The sequence below is a fragment of the Pinus tabuliformis genome, chromosome J (assembly GCF_031772625.1).
Source record: "Pinus tabuliformis cultivar Carrire ecotype Pingquan chromosome J, CPIR1, whole genome shotgun sequence".
Lineage (NCBI taxonomy): Eukaryota > Viridiplantae > Streptophyta > Pinopsida > Pinales > Pinaceae > Pinus > Pinus tabuliformis.
The window spans coordinates 239,336,804-239,345,727 of record NC_142295.1 but is presented as its reverse complement, the minus strand read 5'-3'; positions in this window follow the sequence as shown (position 1 = coordinate 239,345,727).

Here is an 8,924-nt window from a genome sequence, read left to right as displayed (position 1 = left end):
ACCCTTGTACATAAAGAGAATAGAAAAGAAATCCAAGATGGGCATAACTAAGTTACTTGGACAAAATAGAAAAAAAAATATAGCCACCTTGAACATGGAAAGGAAAGGAAGTCATCCTAAAACCTACTCATGCATGACTAATATTTGAATTTTTCATAAGAGCATAATGGTGTTACCTAGTACAATAAATATCCTAGCTGCAGTTTGTCATAAAAAGACAAGGAAATTAGATAGTTTTGAACTATTATTACTATGAAAATAGTGCAATTGGAATGTTTATTCCCATGGTTTTCAATTTACAAGGGGACCACATGGTGGTGTTCATGTCGATTAGCATAACCATGCAGTAGGTTAAAAGTGGTGTATCTTATTGATTGATGAGTTTGCAATGATGTTGCTAACTTTCATTAAGTACAGGTTGCTAACCCTTGTTGGGTTGTGATACCCATTGATGACCCTTGTTGGGTACATAAACAACAATTGATGGCATGTGTGATAACGTTTAAAAGATATAAAGATACATTCTTAAATTGATGAAAATTAATGACATTCATAATGATTGTGGATGTAGGTCGAATTGGACAAAGTATTCTTGGTCGAACCTCTACAGATTCTCGGTCAGAAATAAATTATGCCACAAAAATGAAAACAATTTCTCAGGAAAAGGTGACGTGGAATAACTTTTTCTAGAAGAGGCTACTTAGTAGACTGAATATTTTATGTGCAACGAATATTATAGCCAGGAAATATTGAGGAAAGTGTTTCACCTGAGGTGGGGGAATATGTAACACCCCTCAGTGAATAAGTAATATTTTACTTTACTTTTATTGAAAGCAACTTGGCTAACCGAGGGATAAAAGAAGGCTTGACATAATGTTAGATATGAATATTTTATTCTTTAGTAATTTCCTGTGGAAACCTAATTGACCTCAACAAATAATTATCTCTATGAAAATATAACAAACGATTTACTATAGATTATGTATACATGTAGAATTGTTTATGTAATTGGTTTTCTGCAACTATTTATGTGAATTACATGCATAACTGGTTTTGGTAGATTATTTCTGTGAATCCTTTTGTTGGCCAGAAGAAAGAAAGAATATGATTTGATGAAACTTACTTATGTTGAGAAGCATGTTGAAACCCTTGTATCTGTATGCAAATACAAGTCTAGAAACAAAATTGTAATATAGCATGTAGAGAATCCAAGGGAATAATACTAATAGTGGTAGAAACGTGTGAATGGTAAATGAGACTGGAAAAACCTCCTCAAAGGAAATTTTGGTTAGTCCTTGGGTCTAACTAAGTTAATAGCAACCTAGAAATAGTCCCTAGTTCCTAATAAGAAGAGATAATAATAGTAATATATAGAAAATAGTTAACTTCTGTGTAGGCAACCATTACTTTCCATAACAGAGAAGGAAATCCAATTAAAAAGAATCTTCATATAAATCTATGTAAAGAATATAACTATACTTAATTAAATACTCCTACTTACTATCTTTCTTAGTAATGACGAAATACCTAAACTTCGACAAGGAGAAAACCGAGCAGGTGTCTATGCATAGTTAATAATAAAAAAATAGCTTTCATAATTCATAGAATGAAAAGTAACTCACTAGAAGAGAGCCTTATAACCAACAATAATTTTTGGATCAATTAATATGTGTATATATATAAATATAATTACAATCAGCAATGAAATAATTCACCCACAGGGTAACTCAAGAATTGAAAACAAATAAAAAATTTAGAAAATGGCTATATTGAATAATAAGCTTCGTACCCATCGTAAATGTGAATATTATAAATGTTGATTGATAATAATTTGTGCAATACCATAAATATACACATCTGCCATCCACCGCAACAAGGATCAATAAAGGTTTATATAGGAACCATAACCTTTGTTTGGATTTAGAATTGGTTGCTGCTCATTATAATCCTTTATAAAAAAACAAGAAAAAGATACATTTCAACTAAAGTATAACAAAGAACCTGGCCTAATAATAATACTTCTATAAATGGGTCAACATTTGTTAATTCAAGGTGCGAGTTTATGAATTCTCAAAATAATAGCATAATCTTGTAAGTTTTTGAATCACATAGTGCAAATACATGCAAAAAATTACCTCTTGAAAATAAGGAACAACAATACTATTAAGGTTTCAATGTTTACACATTCAGGAGGAACCATAACTTGTAAGAACCACAACTTGTAAAAAATTACAAGAATACAACCTTCAAAAAAATAATCATTGTGTTCCCTCTTATCGATTTGGGTAAATACAATAGTAACAAGACATATGAGAAATTGTAAGAAGACTCGATAGCTAGAGGAAAATTTACGTTGGGCGTGATAGTAAGAATGAGTCAGTGTTCAACAACATCTAGTATATCTGCTAAGAATAACCTATTTTGTGAATACAAGAAAAAATATTTAACCGACCCTCTATGGCCTAGGGACAACAAAATCCTCCGGGTCTGTGTGACCAAACATCCGAACTGAGCAAGGAAGAGTTACAAGACCTTGGAGGTCAACATTAATACAAGAAACTCAATACTGAAACCCTTAGGTTGAAATTCATAGGGTTTAATACTCATAATACAATAAAATATAGTGTACCAACCTGGAAAAGGGTCGTGCAGTCAAAGTTAACGCCAAAGCATGAGTCAACCATGACTAGTTAGAATTTGTCTAGAAAATAAATGAGACCTCTCAACAAGAAAAATACTTGGTAGAAAATATTGCAGTTAGAAAGTGTGTCATACAAACTTAATTTCAGATGGCCATTCTAAAAATATCATACTTCCCTTAACTAACTAACAAATAAAGGGAAAATACCTTAGTCCTTGTTGTAACTAAAACCTTCTGTGTAGTAACAAAACAATGCAAGCAGTGAGAAGAATCAAAATTGATTAAAATGTGAAACTACTTAAACCCTCAAAGGGAGAGACCCATTTCCCGATCTCAGAGGTAAGAAAACCCCATGAAATTATTAAAACCACAATTGCGGAAGATTGAATTGATGGTAATTCCAATTCCCTTATCGAACAAACGACCATCGTTGTTGCATAAATATGATGGAAAGAGTAAAATTTTCATAGTAGCTAAGGTTACAAAGTAAGGAGAGTGAGAAAGGAACTGAATGTTCCTACCACCTTAAGAATTACAAGGAGGAAGCATTCGCCTGTAAGGTAAAGTCGATAGATAGAATTTGTGGGTAGCAGCCATGTTCATGAGACTGAGATGGTGAAATATGACAAGGAGTATCAATGTTCAGGCACATAGAAGCTAGGCATACTTATTAGGTGGACTAATCATTCATGCAGACAAGATGGATCTACCTAGATGTCAAACAAAATCTAGTAACAAACAAGAAAATAATTTCTACCTTTCCTTAGCTTATCATAGATTGAAACAAGTAATATGTGAGAAATCACTTACCGATTTAACGAAGTTCCTGTTGAAGTCCTTTCAGTTCCTTCCAAAATTGACCTCTCCTCAATTCTTTAGACACCTTTCCAGTGCTTTCCACAACTTCTCCATGATGTTCCAGAGGAGATCTGCAAAGACAGAAACACACAAAGGATCAAAGCATCTAGCATATAGAATTAAACATAAATGAAGTTCTTCACTCAACATATATCATAAATTGAATCAATAACCAGCTATAAACCATGTGAGTGATCAAGGAATCTCTCAAATAATATCAAAATAGACATGATTAGGAAAGAATTTTTTTTTTTTTTTTTATTGAATTAAAAGGAGAGAAAACTTACAACCTAATTTCCTTGATGTCACAAGCCTCTTCCCATTACCTCTAACCTTCTCCTTGGATGAAAATACTTCTAGCCCTATTTCTGTAGAATAAACCTACCCTTAGTGGTCCTCTCCAACCTGCTGGCCTATTATTTATTTATTGGCCAAGAGGAGGAGGTTTGGGATCCTCTTCCTATGGGATGAAATCCATAAATGGTGGGATAGGGTATCCACAAAGAAAGGGAATTAGCTCCATGATGGGAGGGATTAGACTTGACTAAGCATCAACTCTAAGTTGTTAGTTGGGAAATATTCAACTAACAAAGCTTCTAGACTTTAATTTTTATTTTTTACTTGCATTAAGTCATGTGCTCAGGCCATAGTGTAAGACAGAGTGCTATTTTGCATTGACTTTAATGGTCAATTCTACGTATGCACAGAAATTGGCTAGGGAACTACGCAGGCAATCAAAAATAGGTTTATGGGCCTTGTAATCCAAAAATTTCATTCTCTTTGGGATTTCTTAGGTTCTAGCCTTGCAGACGAATGCTTTGGAACACTTTGATGGATAACAAAAGATTTAGACTGATGGTCATTTGCCTAATGAGAAAAAATGATGTGTAACTAATTTCCACCTAAAGGAAAAAGTCATAAAATATGTTTGAGGATTGAAGCGCTTTATCATGCCAAGGTTCGGGTTAGAGACCATAGATGGAGACCTAAAAAAATCCATCAAATGTTATAATGCAATATATAAGCATCACTGAGGTAGGAATTCCCATACTCAGAGCATAAATATCTCAAAGAACCAGTACAGAAATGCACCTAAAGATACATGTCAATAGACGACAAAGTATGAACACAACCATCAATGGATATATGTTTACAATCATCAATATTTAATAACTCCACATAGCCTGGATGGATGAAACTAGATCCACGGTCTTGATATCCATCTCTCGAACTGTAGGACGAATATAACCATGTGAGTGAATGTATCGAAGTTGAACATGGTTGAAACCACTTGATTACCAGTCAATGAGGTGAACCGTTAACAAGTGTTAGAGAAACCACCAATAATGAAAATGACTCTCAAGGTACTTCTAGTACAATCTATGAAGTGTGAAAAGATGTCTTGAAGTCGAACACTCATATAATAATTTGATCTAAGGTCAATGATGAGAACCGATCATCGAAGGTGAGAAACTTTCCATTAAGGCATGCAAGATCCAAGGTTCTGAAGAAGGTTTCTAGATCAATTTACTAGATAGTGAGTTGAATTCGATAGGAAATGACCCGCCGCAAGAGGGCGTATGACCCGAAACTCATGTCAAGTTTTGAAGAATAATAGTTTGGACTAATCCAGAAATGACTTAGGGATGGCCGACGCGATTGAAGGCTATGAATTACAAGACAATTTTGATTGAATTTGGACTTCTATTGAACATATTGGTGACACAACATTTCGACCTAGAAACATTTGACTCAAAAATAGGACTAGAAACCAATTTGAAGACTTTCAATAAGGTATGGCCAACTATGAGATAAATGGATTTCCCAACCTAGACACAAAGGATACGGAGTGTCATGTTCAAGAGTGACATACTGCCTTTTACAATATAAACAAATGTTCTTTCCCAATTTCCCCCACCATTACTTGCAAGTACCTCTTTATTTTTTTTCATGCTTGAGGAGGATAACATATTCTTGTCTTTTAAGCACATTCTTCGGAGTATTTTTAATGAACCCTACGAAGGAATGGTTCGGTCTCGTTATGATTAATGAGTCCTACATTGTTTAAGTTTTACCATTCCAGTCGAGGAGTAACTCGATGTCGTTTTCATGTTTAAAGAGTTTGAAAATACACAAAATGAAAAATCATTTATTTCTTTCAATGTAAAATTTTAACAAGCCCACAGAAAGTAAAGCTCGGTGTTTTTCATTTTTAGGGAGTCAGGATAAAAACATAAGTAAACTCCACAATGTCATTTTTTGTAAATTGAGTCTCTCAAGCCCGAAAAAGGGTAAAATAATGCAGGAGAGAACTCTATTGACCTTGATTATTCAATGTATACATTTTTCATAAATAGTCTAGTTCAATCCGTAAAAGGGGTAAACTTATACTGAATAGACAACTGCGCATTTTCTTTTACGAGTTCAAATAGTCATGTACTTGGTGACCTTTTCATGTTTAGGGAGTTTGAAAAGGGCTTAAAGAGAACTATAGGGTTTTGATTTTTCGTAAGTTTTAACAAGTTCTAAAAAGTGAAAAGAATGTACTCCTCGCCAAAATGATTCATTTTTGCAAATAACTTGTTTTTACACATTTAAATTAAAAAATTATCACAACTCCTCCAAAAAAATAGTAAAAACATTAAAAATTTGGTTCTAAAAAGCGTATAAAAGTCCAAAAAGTAAAAAATCTTTTACCATTTAAGAGTGATTGAGTGCATTTTTCACCAAAAACTTTAGAGATGGATTTTAGCCAAATAGGTGGACCAAATCACGAACCGCTTTTTCCAAGTAAGAGATATTTCTAATATCTTCATTTTGATTGCTTTCATTTTTATTTTCACTCTAAATTTAGATTTTTGGGGGGGTTTTATTAATTCAAAAATTACCCTTGGTGTGCGTAGTCTCTTCTTTGGGTCCGTGCACATCGACACAATTTTGACATAGAAAATCGAGATTTGCGCAATTCTAAACCCCAAAACTATGAAAATACACTTTGTCCTTAAAAGGGACCCACACACAACACCGAGGGCTTTGAAAAAATTAAATAAAATGCCCAAATTGCTTTGCAATAATTATCACAACGTTTTCTAATGATCCTCCATTTCCAGGGTTTTGATCTACACAAATGGAGTGGAGGGAAATAAACATGAATATTAGGATGAAACAAATTTGAATCATCCAAAAACACTACAGGCCGTGAGATATTGTGGTCTATACAATTTTTTTGTTATCCCGAGCATGAAGGCCAAGCTAGATTTGTTGAAACGGATGGTGAGATCATGGAATGTGTGGGAAGAGTGCTTTCAGATTGGAGACCATAGTCTCACCATAGATACAGATGAAATCTATTTCTTGACTAGGATTTCATGCCTTGGAGTTGACATTTCTTTGTATGGGCACATACGAGGTGGAGAAACAACTGCCACTTACCTACTGCAACATTGTTTTCTAGGGGTTGAGCTCAAAGGCAGATGAATTGACATCAAAATCATTGAGAGGCTCCCTTTGAGGACTATTTCTTTTATTGTTCCATGATTGTGTGGAAGTGAAGCACTTAATTTACTCACCAAAGCTCAAATGAAGATTTGTATAGAGTGCTTGTAGCCTACTATATTCAGCTGGCTTGAAGGGGTTGTTGCCAATCTCAAAGGGCAACTAAGTAGAACCAAAATTGGAAAACTCAAAAACTTTTGCCATGATTCCATTTTGATCTCTTTTGCTCTAGAGAGGATCCCCCTTATTTCTCCATATATATCCATAGATGTAGGAGGACTGCGAGATCCTCATATGCTGAAGTGGGTTACGTTGATGGCACACCACAAAGGTGGTGATGGTCCAATTGTTAGATATACTCCTGACTTCTTTGGCTAGCTAGAACGTCAAATCATCATGATCAAGGAATTTCCATATGCAGGCATGATTTACACTGATTATCCAGATATCCCACTTCCTCTCAGAATGTAGTGGGGTGACCTAGGTAAAAGATTCACATTTTGGTTTTTTTGTGTTTTTCATTTTTTTTTCCAGCATCCAAAACTAACTATCTGAAATAATCATGTACATCTGGCCCTGGTGAGACCACTAGGACTACATCGATTTGACAGATACGATGAGCAGCCAACAACTCGCATGGTACAAAACCTCGGTGCAGCAAATTCTTTAACTAAGATGGAACACAACCTGGAGAGGTTGACTCTAGATATCCCAGATGTTGGGATTGATGATTTTCCTCTCCGTTACTAGAGGCATACCGTGACAGTTACTGGACTGATTAGTTGCTTGCTATGATGATTAGCTCGTGCTAGCATCTGCTACCATGATCATCATGTGTAGCTGCTAGTCATAGGGCTAGATTTTGTTTTTTGATCTATTAAGAAGTTCAGATAATAAAGGCCATAGGGCCTCATTTCTTGGATGACACTTTGTAAAGCCACACTTTTTACATACATTTTTACTAATGGAAACTACTACGTATTATGTCAGTCTTTGAATATGAGCGAGGATTTACATTTTGATCAAAATGTGCCTTAACTCATTTCTCATGTGTCTCACTAGCTAATGCAACATCATGATGAGTCTCATCTAATCGTGCTAAGTACAAAAAATGTTCCTCCTCTGTAGAAGTGGCTGGTGATAATTCGATTTCCAGTTTTAATGACGGTATTTCACATTCAATAGGCAAGACTGCTTCTAGACTATAAACCAAATGGAAGGGAGTAAAACTAGTTGAAGTTTTTACTGAGGTACAATATGCCCACAAGGTTGGAAAAAGCATCAGATGCCAATTTTGTTTATGAATTCCGACAATCCATTTAATCATGGTAGTAAAAACCTTGTTTACATATTATACTTGGCCATTTGCCTGTAGGTAATATGGAGTAGAACTGTCATGACGCAATACTAGCTTCGCAGTAAGTTTGGTCATCATAAAATTTCAAAAATGGCTACTATGGTCCATGACGATGGCCGAGTGAGGGTTATATGTAAGGAAATCGATGCCCCATTTTGAAAAAGGACCGAAAACAACAATTGGGTGAAGAAGAGTTGGAGGTCCATGCATTTTGCGATCATAAATTTGGCAATTGTGGTATTTCTGGATTGTAGTTATACAATCTTTGAACATTGAAGGCCATAAATACCCAAAGTGTAAGATATTTTGGGCAGTGGAAAACCTTGACATATGACTGCTAAAAGCTCGAGAATGGAAGTCATTCAATGCTTTTTCGACTTCTTCATGAGTCAAACATCATTTGAAGATGGAATCAATACCACAACGATAAAGTGTATCGCCAACAATAGTGTATTGTTGGGATTGGTACCGAATACAACGATGGTCAGTTCGAGTCAATTCTAGCCAAAAATTCTGGGTTTGAAGATACACGATAATATCTCCATACCAAGGGTCTAAAGTACTGATAAGAAA